At 45.3% G+C, this 16,617-nt stretch overlaps 1 protein-coding gene across 1 annotated transcript in view; it reads left to right on the forward strand.

Moving 5' to 3' along the window:
* Positions 1-16,617, forward strand: part of LIN9 (lin-9 DREAM MuvB core complex component) — a 2,964,607-nt gene that overhangs the window by 2,530,575 nt on the left and 417,415 nt on the right. The gene's annotated exons all lie outside the window — the stretch shown is intronic.

A 16,617-nucleotide genomic window follows, 5' to 3' on the forward strand; every position in this document is an offset into this window, starting at 1 on the left:
CAAAGATAAGTGACAGTTTTTCTTTAAAATCTCCTGAAATTTAATCTTTTTAATTTTATATTCTTTTTTTTCTTTTCTTAACCCTTACCTTTATATGAGTAAGTAGTTCTCAGATTACCATAGTTTGTAATCCCCCCTGTTCCCCTTTCCTTTTCCGTTGTTGGTAATTATTATAATAGTTCTGTCCTTTACTTTTTACACTTTTGTGTAGAACTTTTTTACCATTGTTGGTAAAAGTTTTCCTTTATAGATGTATAGATATACTGCTGTTGTATAGTGGTGGAAAAAAACTCATCTGGATTTAAAAATTGTGTCAACTGTGGGCACAAGCTGTTTCTGTCAGATGCCCACACACTGTGCATTTACTGCCTAGGACCACAGCATTTACAAAAAGATAACTCGATCTGTCATAATTTTAATCCTTGGGCTCTAGATGAAGAAAGAATAAGGTAATGTTAAAAGGCTTATTGCTGTCTTCTTTTGGAGAAGCAATATCTGAGGCTCAATCTCCCAAAGGTAAAGCTAAAGAAATTAAGCTTTCATCTCCAGAGCCTTCTACTTCAGCTTCGAAGCCATCTAAGAAAAGAACTAAGTTGGACCAGAGAAGCTCCCAAAGTTCTTCACCGTTGCATCTGAGGAAGAAAAAAGTCACTGTTTAGACTATCTCATATCCAGTGGAAAAATGATCAGATCAGACTGCCTCAAGTCCTGTAGTTCTCACCAGGATCAGATACTCAACTTCCATTGACCCTGTGCCTTCCAGAGTGTCTTCACCCTTTTTTGGAACAGCACTGGTCCAAGTCTCCGTCTCTTGCCTAGACTCGTTTATCCAGAAATCTGACAGAAGAATAGATGGAAAAAATGATCCAGAAGTTCATCTCAACTCAGATTCAAATGGGTGTATTGCCGGCTGCTACCCCCTCGGGTCAGGAGACCCATCCATCAGATGCACCCCTAGTGCAGTCTCCTCCTTTGATCCCTTTGGTGGTTTCAGTGTCCCTGGATCCAAGTCTCCCGGGTCTTGTCTGGCTTTGATCTGAAAATAGCTTTACCTTTGGATCTGAAGCTTACTCTGAGTGCTCCGGTTCAGATTTCTTCAGATTCGGATGACTATCTGTGCTGAAGCTTCCCAGTTGGATCCAAGATGTTAGAATCAGCTTTGAAGTTGTTGGAGCTATCTTTGCTCCTCGGAACCTCAGCACTGGATAGCTTGGCTCCAGCTTTCTCCTCTGGTGGTTGTCTTTGGAGCGGGGGAGGACAGTAGTCCAGAAGCTTGCCTTCTCTGCTCTGGGGTCTTCTCTCTCTCCGAGGCAGTGGTCCTTTGAGCTGGTGAAGAGGGTATTCTCTTTTCAGAGAGGACAGACATATCTAACACCCTTGAATACTTAACCTTCTACCCTGATGCCTCTGCGCTTAGAGGTTCATCATTCTTTACCACAGGGACAGCCTGTCTGAGACCTCCATGCTTCCCAGCAGCTTATTACAATTATTTCCGATACCTCCCCTGAACACCCCACCAAGGATTGTCCCTAGGAAGAAGTGCAGAAGGAAGCATTTGGATTCTCCACAAGAGTCAGTCACGGAGGATACGGACTTTGATGAAGATTAAGGGTCCCCATGATCACCTCCAGAAGACATGAAATTTGGAGATATCCTTCAGATCCTAAAACAGAGAGGTGGTTGGACCTCCAGCAACCCTTCATCTGAGGAGTCTATATTCCTTGAGGCTTTTGGTACTGGCCTGTCTACCTCTTGGGTTACTCCGCCTGCTGATGAGCTCATTGATTTGGTCTCTCAGCAGGTGTGGAAGACACCTGACACAGCTAAACCCATAACTAGAAGACCGGACAAGATTTTGGCACCACCTTCGAAGAAAGTGCTTTGGGCTAAAGGGGTGCCTGTTGATGTCATGGTGGCTGCCACCAAAAAGGAACTTGAACAGAGTTCATGTTCATCCCCCTAACAGGGAGTCTAGTGCGATGGTCATATTTGGGAAGTGTATCTATGTTCAGCCACCTTTGCAATAAAGTCTCTTAATTATTTGGAACATTTTACTAGGTTACAGCGGGATTTGATCAAGGAACTTTCAAATACCCTCTCAGTATCTGTTTCTGCAGAGATGCAGGCATCTGTGACTTCTCAATTGGCTACCCTGCAGTCTACTTCAAATTCATCCACGCTTGTATCCGAAAGAACCTCAAGGGGAGTGGGTAAAGTATCCATCAAGAGACATGCCCGGATGTGGTTATGTGATTTTGCAGAGCCCTTCAAATCGTCATTCATCAATGCAATTATCGGCACTTCTTTGTTCAGCCCCACAGTGAAAGAAACTTTGTCCAGGTGTGAGAAGGACGGAAAGACCCTGCCTGCATTGGGTGTCTGTTTTTTTTACCCCTCAAAGATTGTTTTCAAGGAATCAATGAGGTGGTCAAAAAATGTGATTCAGGAAATCCTAGAGTCCTTTTCAGGTCACAGTGGAGGAACTTCCCCCAATGGCAGAGGCAGGAACTCCAATGGTCACTGCCATCCCTGCAGCAGAGAAGGCCCAAAAAAACCAAGGGTCCAGATGTTCTTTCTTGGCACAGACCCTACCAGCGGTCCTGAAAGGTGGCACAATTACCCACCTCTGGATGCAATTGGTGGGTTGATTATCATTCCTGCACCAGAGAGCCTGGCTAGATGTAACAAAAGATACTTGGGTGCAGAGGATTATTTCCAGAGGCTATAAGAAAAATCCCTGATGTTCCTTCCAGTCAGAGGGAAGAAAAAGCAATTCATATACAAAAGCTGCTAGAAAGAGTCATCCAAGAGGTCCCACCAGATCAGAAAGAAGCGGAACTTACTCAAGGTTCTTTTTAGTGCCAAAGAAAATGGGACTGGAGACCAATTTTGGATTGCAGCAATTTGAACAAAGCAGTTTGACATACCAAGATTCGGATGATCATGATTCAGTCCTTTATCCCTTTTATGGGCAAGGATGACTGGATGTGCTTGATAGACTTTCAGCATGCATACTATTAAATAAAGATGAACAGCTGATCCAGAAGGTACTTAACACTTCCGGCTGGGAGCCACTCACTATCAGTTCAGAGTTCTGCCCTTTGGTCTCACCACAGCCCCCAGGGTGTTTACCAAATGCATGGTAGTAGTAACAGTTCACTTGAGACTAGAGGGATTCCAGGTATTTCCATATCTATACGATTGGCTCATTACTACCGCCCGACCAGGCATCACTTGTTAATGGCAAGAAATCAGGTTTTCCAGACTTGCCCTCATCTGGGAATAACCATAAACTATGACAAATCTCAACTGGAATTAACTCAAAATTTGGAATTTGTAGGAGCAGTTTTCAACACATAGTCAATGATAGCTTTACTGCCTCCCTCAAGAGAACAAAACTATAAGATCACAGGTCAGAAAAATAATCTGCACTACCAAGATTTCAGCCCGCTTGGCCTTCAAGTTCTAGGATCAATATCAGCAGCTATAACCTTAGTACCTTTAGCCATATTTTATATAAGGATTCTTCAATGGATGCTAGCAGCTCAGTGGTTGATACTTTACTGATCCATGTCAACCCAAATATGGATCACTCAGACATGCAAAAGAGATTTCAGATGGTGGATTCAATCAGATCAGGTTCTACAAGGCCATCCATTCATCCCCCCTCAGCCCAAGGCCAAAGTTACCACAGATGATTCTCAGTTGGCGTGGTGGGGTATTTTCTGGGGAAAACAGTCCAAGGCACTTGGTACCCTGAAGAGGCCAACTTGCATGTCAGTGTCCTAGAGATGAGAGCAGTGCTTTTAACGTTGCAGGCCTTCCAGAATGCTCTCCCTTCAAGGATGATTGCAATTAAAACCGATAATATGTCAGTAGTTTGGTACATGAACAAACAAGAAGCAACCAGATCATATCCCTTGTTGCATTGGGTGGTCTCATCCATCCGCTTTCTCATAGCAGCATACATTCCGGGGAAGTCCAGTGTGATACCAGACAAACTGAGCAGGTCCATTCTTGTACCTCACGAGTCTGTCAACAAGAATGTTGGGGAAATTATTTTCTCAATGATGGGGCCGGCCTTGCTGTGATCTTTTTGCTTTTCCCTGAACAACAGATGCAGCAGCTATTTTGCCCTAATCCCCCCAGAGGGAGAATCACAGAGGGATGCTGTACTTCACAAATGGGTCCCCCACTCTACTTTATGCCTACCCCACCAATCCTGTTAATTCCAGAATTTCTACAGAAAGCTGTCAGGTTGAAGTGCAAAGTCATCCTCATTGCACCATACTGGCCTTGACAGATTTGGTTTCCCTTTCTTTGGCCTCACTTATTTCACCAATCTTGGATTCTGGATCCGATTCCAGACCTACTCTCACCCAACGGGCATGATCCATCCCATCATCTCAAATCTCAGGCTGATGGCCTGGTTTCTCCAGTTCTGTTAATAGCCAGACAACCTGATACCCTTTTCCCCTGTCTGACATATTTTTATCTTCCTATAAATCTTCAACACGAAAAGTTTATACAAGTAAATGGAAAAGATTTTTTACTAGGTACAACAAAATCATGTTGAGCCATTTTCAACTCCGGTACATGACATGCTCAAGTTTTTAGCTTTACTTTATAAAGAAGGGGCTAGATGTTCTTTGTGTTTCACTGTTGCAGTCATCACACTTGGGTTATCCTGCCAGGGGTAGCCCTCAGTCAGCCCGAATACCAGAGGGTTAGTATTTCTGCGTCGGTTGCTGTTGCTCCAGGACTGACGTCAGGTCGTCAGTGGTATAAAAACAGGCAGCCAACGCCATTACATCAGTCTTTCTTGCTGAGGAGCCTGAAGCAGAAGCAGTTCGCACAAGTGCCGGTTGGCCGCTATGAGTTTTCATTTCCGAAATTGAAGTTGAAGTCTTCTAAAGCTAAGTACCCCGTTGGGGATCCTTTTTTCTTGCTCTAACCAATGTCAGACTAAGTTAACAATTGTCTCGCATGTGGAAAGCAAATACCACACTGGGATTTCCATTCTTACTGCGTCACCTGTTTAGACCCGGACCATGATGTCCCTAGCTGTCGGTTTTGTGCTTTGTTCAATGCCAGAACTATACGTTGTCGCACCCTTATCATAGCTATATTTTTTCGCTCTCTATCTCCATATTCCGAAATGGCTTTGGTAAGCCATCCGACTGCCGATCTTCCGCAAAAACGTAAGGATAAAGACAGACCCAGACCGCACAGGTCCAAAACTGCCGACGACGCTTCCGTTAAGCTAGTCGCCAGTTCGCCGGTACTCAGTGAGATGCTTTCGCAGCCCCTGATGTCCACTTCTATGGATTCGCAGGCAGCTACCAAAACCAGTTTGGAGTCCGGTATGCCGCGAAACTCTTCTTTGACTATGGAACCTGCAGATGTCTCTACATTGGATGGGTCTGGAGCCGCTGTGCAGGCACCGGCTTCCAAGGAAGTTCTTCGCACTACTGATATTCAACACAAACTGACTTCTTTCACATCTTCAGTTATTTCTAAAACTACCGAGTTTCTAAGGCCCAGGGTACGAACTACTCCTAAAAAAAACGATGACCCAAGCTCAAGCGCCTGCTTCCGTGCCTCAATTTCAAATGCTTAAAATGGCGGAAGACCCTTATCATGCTGATTAGGGGACGTCATCCTACCCCTGCTAAAAGAAAAAGAGACTTATCCCCAGCAGCTTTATCTGACCAAGAGTCCAAATCTGAGGTTTCTGATTATGAAGACATGCCCTTATCTGCTTATGAGGATTTAGATGCAGAGGAATCCATTCCTTCTGCTCTCCTCCTGAGGATTTTTCTTTTGGTGAAATCTTACATACCTTCAGAGAGCATTTCCATTGGGAATGCCAGGAATATCGTTGGTCCAAAAAGAGACTCAGGGAATTTTTAGATTTACCACAGCACAGACCCTTAGCTATTTCTCTTGTGCTGGATGTTGTGGATTATGTTTATGTGGAATCCAGGCTAACTCCTGATACTATACCTCCTGTTTCCAGGAAACCTGACAGGTATTAGACTCCCTGATTCACATAAATTTATTTTCAAAAATCCTACTGCTGACCCAGAGGTCATCTTCCAAGGACCTAAAGGAAAAAAAGCAACCACAGAGAAGAATCCCACTCCTTCAGACAGGGATTCCCAAGCTTTAGACAGATGGGGTAAAAAAGTATACACCTCTGCAACTCTTGCCATTAGAGCATTAAATTGTCAATTCTACATGCTGAAATACCAGCAACATACTATGGAACTTATTAAACAAAAATTATCTACCTTCCCAGACTGTGCAGAAAATAAAGAATTACAGGAACTTGTGCATTCTGCAAGCCAAGTTACTAAGCATACCCTGCAATGTGGGTTTGATGCCCTAGAAGCATCCTGCAGGGCAGCAGTCACAGGTTCTGTACTTAGAAGGCATGCTTGGCTTAAGGAGAAGACCTTGCCAGACCATGTCAAATCAAAACTATTAGACGCACCACTGAACAAAGACAATCTGTTTGGCACCAAAGCAGAGGAGGTTTTAAAAAGGATGGAAGAAAAAGCTAAGTCTATGCAAACAGTTAGATTTTTTGCAAGTCCAACCTCCGAGATTCAGTAGGCATTGCCCCTCAAAACATTGGTCCTTTCCAGCCTCCTCTAGGCTGTCTCAGAATAGACCTAGGGGAAGCAGACGCCCTAGACAGCAGTCCCAGGAAATGCAGAGATCTAAGCAATGGAGTACCTCCACTTCTAAAACAGGGAATGCTAAGCCACCCCCTTATGGAAAGAATTCACAATGACTTTTCAAATACACCTCTTACCTCTGCCCACCTGCTTGTACCCCTAGGAGGAAAACTTGCCTCCCATGCAAAAAACTGGGCCTCCATCACCAACGATCAATGGGTCCTCAACATATTGTCCCAGGGGTAAAATTTTATTTACACACACTGCCAACCCCAAAAGGGTTCCTAGATCTTCCTCCAAACCAGTGGGCAGAGGCACAAAACCAAGTTCATTCCCTGCTCTCCATGAGGGCAATTCAGCTTGTTCCTGCATACCAGATAGGCCAAGGTTTCTATTCCAGACTTTTCCTGGTACCCAGAAAAGAGACACCTAATGCGTAATCTTAGATCTGTCCATTTTAAACACCTTCTTGGTGGTAGCAAAAATTCAAAATGCTCACCCTCCAGCAGCTTCTTCCAATGCTGTCCAAAGATGCCTAGTTAGCCACCGTAGACCTAAAAGAGGCCCATCTGCACATCCCAATCAGAGACTCTTGCAGGAAATATCTATGTTTCAGGGCAGGATCTATGCATTATCAGTTCTCTGTACTTCCCTTTGGCTTATCCACTGCTCCCAGAGTGCCTATCTCCAGCCATTGCTTTTTGCAGATAAAGAAATATTCAAATTTACCCCTACTTGGGACGACTGCCTGATTCAGGCAGACAGTCAGGAAAAGCTTTTGCAGCACTTGACATTTGTAAAGGACCTACTGACCTCACTGGGGTACACTATAAATGAAAAGAAATCCAAACTAGTCCCTAGTCAGAAAATTTTATTCCTGGGAGCAAGCCTGGACACAGCATCCCAGGTGGCATTCCTTACTCCAGAAAAGCAAGCCTATCTGACAGGCTACTTCTCTCAACTGGCCACCAGAACCCAGTTATCCGCAAGGAAAATCCTGCAAGCTCTGAGGTTCATGGCCTCTTGCATTCTACTAATTCCATATGCCAGACTGTGTATGAGGAAACTTCAATGGTACTTGGAGCCTTTGGTGTCAACATTCTCAGTACCTGGAAAGTATTATACCTCTGATAGCTTGTCTAAGGAAAGATTTTCTTTGGTGGGCAGCAGCATGCAACCACAACAAGGGACTTCCCTTTTCACAACCCTATGCCACCCAGACCCTAACCACAGACACATCAGACTATGTCTGGGGTGCACACATGGACGGCAGGTGCATTCAGGGTCACTGGAGCCCAAATCAAATTCATCAGCACATCAACCAAAAGAGATGCTAGCTGTTCAGCATGCTCTAACAGCTTTCAGACCCCTACTGTCTGGGGCCTCTATTAATCAAAACCGATAATACCATAGTGATGTGGTACATCAACAAGCAGGGGGGAACCCACTCTGCAGGCTCTCCATGACCCTTTGGAACATGGCCTCAGCCATGCATATTCACCTGCTAGCACAATTCCTGCCAGGCAACCAAACTCTCTGGCAGGCAACTTAAGCAGAAATCTCTTAGACCCACACAAGTGGCAATTAATCCACACCGCCTTCAGCCTCATAACACAGAAATGGGGTACCCCGAAGGTGGACCTGTTTGCCTCCCACAACAACCGCCAGCTCAGCAAATTCTGCACCAGGGAACCTCACAGCAAGGCCTGGAAAGTCAATGCCCTATCCTTCCAATGGGTAAACCTCTCGATCTATGCATTTCCCCCTCTACCTCTTCTCACAAGGGTATTACTCAAAAAAGGGAGGAAAGACCAAGAGCAGTCCTGATTGCCGCAGACTGGCCATGCCAACACTGGTACCACTACTGCACAGTCTGTCACCATTGCCTCCGTGGCACCATCCTCAGATTCCAACTGTCCTGACTCAGCAGGAGGGAGAGTTCATGCATCCACAATTGCATACCCTTAACCTGGCAGCCTGGCTTATTCCTTGACCTCTCCTCCAGTGGCCAGCCTATGCAAGCAGGTCCTGGACATTATAGATGAAGCCAGATGACTCAGCACTAGAAAGTCCTATGCTGACAAGTGGTAAAGGTATTGTTCCTGGATCCAGGCTAAAGTAGCTGAACCAGCTCAGCCCTCCTTACCTCTCATCCTGGATTACCTAGCAGACCTACTTCACAGAGGCCTATCCTTCTCTTCTATTAAAACCCGTGCCTCTGCCATCTCTGCTTATTACAGCACAGAGCCAACTCTCTTTTCACACCCTCTCATCAAGCAGTTCCCTAGAGGGGCTAACAACTTAAGGCCACCCAGAAGAGCCCCTACCCCTGCTTGGGACCTTAACTTTGTGTTGGAAAAGCTCAAGCCACCACCCTTTGAGCCTGCAACTTCAGCAGAGTTAAAATTCCTCTCTCTGAAAGCAGCCTTGCTTCTGGCCATCACTTCAGCTAGAAGATTGTCTGAGGTACAAGCACTCATGGCTTTGGAACCCTTCATCATTTTTCATGCTGACATGGTCTCCCTCAAGACTAACTTAACTTTCATGCCTAAAGTGGTGCCCAGTGTGGCTCTCAACCAATCTATTAATTTGGCCACCTTTTTCCCTAAACCTCAAAATAAGGGGGAAAGGATCCTGCAATCTTTAGATGTGCATAGACAGCTCAGATTCGACCTGGATAGGACTAAGCCCTTTAGGAAATCTGACCAGTTACTATTCAGCTTCGCACCAGGGGCAGAGGGCAAGGCCATATCAAAACAAACCATTTACAAATGGATAGCATACTGTATCCATTTCTGTTACAAACACCACGGGAAACCACACCCACAGGGGGTCGGAACACATTTCACTAGGGCAACTTCCACCTCTGCAGCCTTTTGCAGAGGGGTCGCTACCAGGGACATCCTGGAAGCTGCAACATGGAGTTCTGTTCATACCTTCACCAAGCATTACCACATGCCTATCTTTTCCAAATCCAGGGCAGGCTTTGCAACCACAGTCCTGCAGGGCATACTAGCCAGCCCCAACTCTTCTTGACTGCCTCCACCCGTTCTTTAGCTTTGGGAATCAACCCGTGTGTGATGACTGCAACAGTGAAACACGAAGAACATAGTACAGTTGTGTACACTTACCATAAATGTAGATGTTCGAGTTTATTCACTGTTGCATTCCTGGTTTCACACCCTCCATCCCCCTTCTCTCTCTCTCTCTCTCTTCCTCACTCTTTACAGGGCTAGTTGGTATTTACTTTCTACTGGTGGTGTTATTCCACCATAACCTAGCTCCCTAATTGGGGGCATGTTCATCGTGTTTCACTGTTGCAGTCATTACACTTGGGTTATCCTGCTGGCAGGCTACCCAAAGTCGGCCTGAACTCCAAAGTCCTGATCCGGCGTCGGTTGCTGTCTCATCCTCCCTGACGTCAGTGCGCCAGGGGTATATCAGATGCAGCCAACGCCATTTTCTTCAGTCTTTCTTGCCGCGCGGTGCCCGAAGCAAAAGCAGTTCGCAAGTGCCGGTCAGCCGACTCCTGAGATTTTCGAAATCGAATTTCAGATCCGAAGTCTTCAATAAAGCTTGGTACCCTGTTGGGGAAACTTTTTTCTTGCTCCAGACCGATGTCAGAAAAAGTTAACAGTTGTATTTCTTGTGGGAAGCAAATACCTCATAAGGATTTTCATTCTTACTGTATTCCTTGCCTTGGCCCTGACCATGACGTTGCTAGTTTTGTGCTAGATTTAACCAACGCACCATTAAGCGTCAGTACGATTTTGCATTTCATTACTTTGGCCGAAGGTTTAATTATATAATGCTGTCGGAACAGCCGATGACTGGAGTTCATAAAAAGCGCAAGGAAAAAGAAAAGGACAGGCATCCGAGGTCCAAAACCGACGACGAAGCCTCCGCTAGGCCAGTCCCCGGTTCTCAGTGAGGTGCTTTTGCAGCCCCTGACGCCCGCTACCTCAGAGCCACAGGCCACTTCCGACTCCCACGTGGAGACAACTAGGCCTCTGGATACAAGGTATTGGACCTTCGGAAACTATTCCCTCAGATGGGTCCGGAGCCTCTGAGCAGGCATCTGCTTCTGAGGGTGTTTTCAGACCTACACAGTTATATATCAAGCCAACCTCAGCTTCCAAGGCAAAGACTAAAACAGCTTTAAAGACAAAGAAACAAGTACAGCATTCTCCTGGACAGACTTCCATGCATAAGAAACAGATGCTCAAAATGGTCGAAGACCTAATTACTTTGATCAGGGGTTCCCATCCCCTTCCTGATAAGAAGCCTAGGCAAGACACTGAATATGATTCTTCTGATCAGGTTTCCATTTCATCTGACTCCTCTTCAGAACAGGGATACTCTCTTCCTCCCTATGAGGATTCTGATGCTGAAGAATCTAACCCTTCAGCCTCTCCTCCTGAGGACTACTCTTTTGGGGAAACCCTGCATACCATGAGGGAGCATTTTCATTGGGAGAGTCAAGATTACTCAGAATCTAAGAAAAGGCTCAGAGATTTTCTTTTACTGCCTCAGCACAGACCTATTGCTATTCCACCTATACTAGACATTGTAGATGATGTATTTTCAGAGTCCGGCCTGTCTCCTGACTCTCTACCCCCTGCACCCGTTAACCCGGACAGATACTACAGGGTTCCAGATTCACATACATTTCTATATAAAAACCCTGCTGCTGACCCAGAAACTATATCTCAGGGTCCCAAAGGGGTCAAGGCTTCCACTGCAAAAAACCCTGTCCCCTCTGATAGGGATTCTAGAGCACTGGACAGATGGGGGGAAAATAGTTTACACTTCTGCTACCTTGGCTGTAAGGGCTTTAAATTGTCTGTTTCATATGCTTAAATATCAGCAATACTTAATGTCACTGCTAAAACAGAAAATGTTGACCAATTCTGAATGTTCTGAAAACAAGGAATTGCAGGATTTATTGCATGCAGCTGAACAAGTGGGAAAGCATACTTTGCAATGTGATTTTGATTCACTGGAGGCCTCTTGCAGGGCCGCTGTTACAGGCTCTGTCATTCGAAGGCATGCTTGGCTAAAGGAACAGAATCTGCCTGATCATGTTAAAGCAAAGTTATTGGATGCTCCATTACAGCATGATACTTTGTTTGGTGTTAAGGCAGAAGAGGTGTTAAAGAAAATGGAGGATAAAGCGAAATCTATGCAGACAGTAAAGTATTTTTTACAGGTTCAACCACCCAGATTTAGCAGGAACTGGCCTTCTAAGAATTGGTCCTTTCCTGTGTCAATCCAACCTTGGATTTATAAGTGGTTTGTTGGTGCAGTTCCACTTTTTTCTTTGTATTATTCCTTTCCTGTGTCAGACAGGCCACAAAGAGGCAGATACAGACGCCCTAGAGGCAGATCTCAGCCCCAAGGCTCATACAGGCCTAAACAATGGGGTGCTACTACCTCCAAAAGCAGAGAAGACAAATCACAGCCATATAGGAAACAGTCCCAATGACTTTCCACTGCCAATGCTGAGCACTTATCTTTTGGCAGCACCCTTAGGGGAAAAGCTAGCACTTTTTTCACAAAATTGGCACATGATCACCCAGGACAAATGGGTCTCGAATATAGTTTCTCAGGGCTACAGGTTCCACTTCCACACCCTTCCAAAGACAAAAGGTATGCCAGACCTGTCACACAATCAATGGGCAGAAGCACAAAAGCAAATCTCATCTCTCATGGACATGAGGGCTATTCAGCGAGTACCACAGCAAGAGCAGGCACAAGGATTTTACTCAAGACTTTTCTTGGTACCCAGACAGGACAAAGCCTGGAGACCAATACTGGACCTGTCTATTCTAAACACTTTTCTGAACGTTCCAAAATTCAAAATGTTGACACTGCAGCAGCTTCTGCCCATGCTGGGCAAGAAGGCTTGGCTTGTAACTTTGGACCTCAGAGGCATACCTGCATGTCCCAATCAGACAATCTTGCAGAAGATACCTCAGATTCATATCTGGCTCAATGCACTACCAATTCTCTGCACTGCCCTTTGGCTTATCTACTGCGCCCAGGGTCTTCACAAAATGCCTGACACCAGTAATTGCATTTTGCAGACAAACAGGAATTGAAATATATCCCTACTTGGACGACTGCCTTATTCAAGCAGAGAGCAAGGACATTCTACTGAAGCGCCTGGCGTTTGTAAAAAGATTACTAATTTGCCTAGGGTACACAGTAAACGAAAAGAAATCAAAACTAGTAACCTCTCAAGAGATAATATTCCTGGGTGCAAGCTTAAATACAACTGCCCAGATGGCTTATCTCATGCCAGACAAACAAAGGCAACTGACTTCTTACTTCGAAAAGATGGCAACAAAGACCCAGTTACCTGCAAGAAAAATTCTGCAGGCTTTGGGCTTCATGGCATCCTGCATTCTGCTAATTCCATATGCAAGACTGCATATGAGGAAGCTACAATGGTACCTAAAAGTGTTTGGACTCAACATTGCCACAACCTGGAAACATTAATTACCCTCATTCCCTGCCTGCAACAGGAGTTTCGATGGTGGGCACTGGCCTGTCACTACAACAAGGGACAACCATTCACTTCACGCACAGCCAGGCAGACACTAACAACAGATGCATCGGATTATGCCTGGGGGGCCCACATAACAGGATAATATATTCAGGGCACGTGGCCCACAGGCCAAATGCATCTTCATATCAGTCAAAAAGAGATGCTAGCTGTACAGAATGCCCTGACAGCTTTCAAGGACCTACTCAATTCAGGACAACTGTTGATAAAAACGGACAATACTACAGTCATGTGGTACATAAACAAGCAAGGGGGCACACATTCCTACCCCCTCTGCAGACAAGCCATGACTTTGTGGAACACAGCATTGACTTATCAAGTGCACCTGCAAGCACAATTCCTGCCAGGAAAGACAAATACTCTGGCAGATTAACTAAGCAGAAGCGTCATGGACCCTCACGAGTGGAAACTAGATCCACAAGTCTTCAGCATGATAACAAGGAAATGGGGATGTTCATCGTGTTTCACTGCTGCAGTCATTACTGTTGGGTTATCCTACTGGCAGGCGACCCGCGGTCGGTCAGAATTCCAAAGTCAAGGTCCGGCGTCGGTTGCTGTCGCCTCTTTCCTGACGTCAGTGCGCCAGGGGTATAAAAGATGCAGCCGACGCCATTTTCTTCAGTCTTTCTTGCCGTGCGGTGCCCGAAGCAAAAGCAGTTCGCAAGTGCCGGTCGGCCGACTCCTGAGATTTTCACAGACGAATTTCAGATCCGAAGGCTTCATTAAAGCTAAGTGCCCCGTTGGGGAAACTTTTTTCTTGCTCCAGACCAATGACAGAAAAAGTTAACAATTGTATTTCTTGTGGAAAGCAAATACCTCATAAGGATTATCACTCTTACTATATTCCTTGCCTAGGCCCTGATCATAACGTTGCTAGCTGTCGTTTTTGTGCTAGATTCAACAAACGCACTATTAAGCTTCGCTTTGATTTTGCTTATCATTACTTTGGCCGAAAATTCAATTACATAATGCCGTCAGAAAAACCAACGACTGGAGTTTCTAAAAAACGCAAGGAAAAAGAGAAAGACAGGCATCCGAGATCCAAAACAGACGACGAGGCTTCCGCTAAGCCAGTCGCCGATTCTCAGTGAGGCTCTTTCGCAGCCCCTGACACCCGCTACCTCAGAGCCACAGGCCGCTGACGACTCCCACCTGGAGCCAGCTTGGCCTCTGGATACTTGGACACTCGGAAATCTTTCCCTCAGATGGGTCCGGAGCCACTGAGCAGGCATCGGCTTCTGAGGGTGTTTTCAGACCTACACAGTTATATGTAAAGCCTACTTCAGCTTCAAAAGCAAAGACTACAGCAGCTTTAAAGACAAAGAAACAAGTACAGCATTCTTCAGAACAGACTTCCATGCCTAAAAAACAGATGCTCAAAATGGCCGAAGACCTTATTACATTGATCAGGGGTTCCCATCCCCCTCCTAACAAAAGGCCTAGGCAAGAGACAGACTATGACTCTTCAGATCAGGTTTCCATTTCCTCTGACTCCTCTTCTATACAGGAATGCTCTCTTCCTCCCTATGAGGATTCTGATGCTGAAGAATCCATTCCTTCAGCCTCTCCTCCTGAGGATTTTTCTTTTGGGGGAAACCCTGCATTCCATGAGGGAGCACTTCCACTGGGAGTGCCAAGATTACTGAGAATCAAAGAAAAGGCTCAGAGATTTTCTTTTACTTCCTCAGCACAGGCCTCTTGCTATTCCCCCTGTGCTAGACATTGTGGATGATATATTCTCAGAGTCCGTTTTTTCTCCAGATTCCTTACCTCCAGCTCCTGTTAAGCCAGACAGATATTACAGGGTTCCTGATTCTCATAAATTTATTTATAAAAACCCTTCTGCTAACCCAGAAACTATTTCTCAGGGTCCCAAGGTGGTTAATGCCGCTACTGCTAAAAACCCTGTCCCTTCTCATAGGGACTCAAGGGCACTAGACAGATGGGGAAAAAAGGTTTACACTTCTGCTACTTTGGCCGTGGGTACTTTAAATTGTCAATTTAATATGATTAAATATCAGCAATATTTAATGTCACTGTTAAAACAGAAAATGTTGACTAATTCTGATTGTACAGAAAGTAAGGAAATACAGGATTTATTGCATGCAACTGAACAAGTGGGAAAGCATACTTTGCAATGTGGTTTTGACTCTCTGGAGGCCTTCTGCAGGGCCGCAGTTACGGGTTCTATCATTAGGAGGCACGCTTGGTTAAAGGAACAAAATCTGCCTGATCATGTTAAAGCAAAATTATTAGATGCTCCATTACAGCATACTTTATTTGGTGTTAAAGCAGAGGAGGTTTCGAAGAAAATGGAGGACAGAGGCGAAATCTATGCAAACATTAAAGGATTTCTTACAGGTGCAGCCACCAAAATTTAGCAGGAACTGGCCTACAAAGAATTGGTCCTTTCCAGTGTCGGATAGGCCACAAAGAGGCAGATACAGACGTCCCAGTAGCAGATCCCAGCCACAGGGCTCATACAGGCCAAAACTGTGTGGTGCTTCTACCTCCAAAACTGGAGAAGACAAAGCACAGCCATACAGGAAACAGTCCCAATGACTTGCTTCTGCCAGCACCAAGCACTTATCTTCTTGCAGCCCCCTTAGAGGGAAAACTAGCACTTTTTTCTCAAAATTGGCACATGATCACCCAGGACAAATGGGTATTGAATATAGTGTCCCAGGGCTACAGGTTCCACTTTCACACCCTGCCAAAGGCAAAAGGTATGCCAAACCTGCCACACAATCAATGGGCAGAGGCACAAGGACAAGTTTCGAGCCTTATGCAAATGAGGGCCATTCAGCAAGTACCACAGCAAGAGCAGGGACAGGGATTTTACTTGAGGCTTTTCTTAGTCCCCAGAAAGGACAAATCCTGGAGACCAATACTGGACCTGTCTGTTCTAAACACATTTCTGGACATTCCAAAATTCAAAATGTTAACTCTGCAGCAGCTTCTGCCCATGCTGGGCATGAAGACGGCTTGTAGCTTTGGACTTAAAAGAGGCATACCTGCATATACCAATCAGACAATCTTGCAGAAGATACCTTGGATTCATAGCTGGCTCAATGCACTACTAATTCTCTGCACTGCCCTTTGGCTTATCTACTGCGCCCAGGGTCTTCACAAAATGCCTGGCACCAGTAATTGCATTTTGCAGACAGAGGAATTCAAATGTATCCCTACTTGGACGACTGCCTTATACAAGCAGAGAACAAGGACACTCTACTAAAGCATCTGGCGTTCATAAAAACATTATTCATTTGTCTAGGGTACACAATAAACGAAAATAAATCGAAACTTGTACCCTCTCAAGCGATAATATTCCTGGGTGCAAGCTTAAATACAACTGCCCAGATGGCT

The sequence above is a fragment of the Protopterus annectens genome, chromosome 1.part2 (assembly GCF_019279795.1).
Source record: "Protopterus annectens isolate FY-2018-M chromosome 1.part2, PAN1.0, whole genome shotgun sequence".
In the NCBI taxonomy this organism is placed as follows: domain Eukaryota; kingdom Metazoa; phylum Chordata; order Ceratodontiformes; family Protopteridae; genus Protopterus; species Protopterus annectens.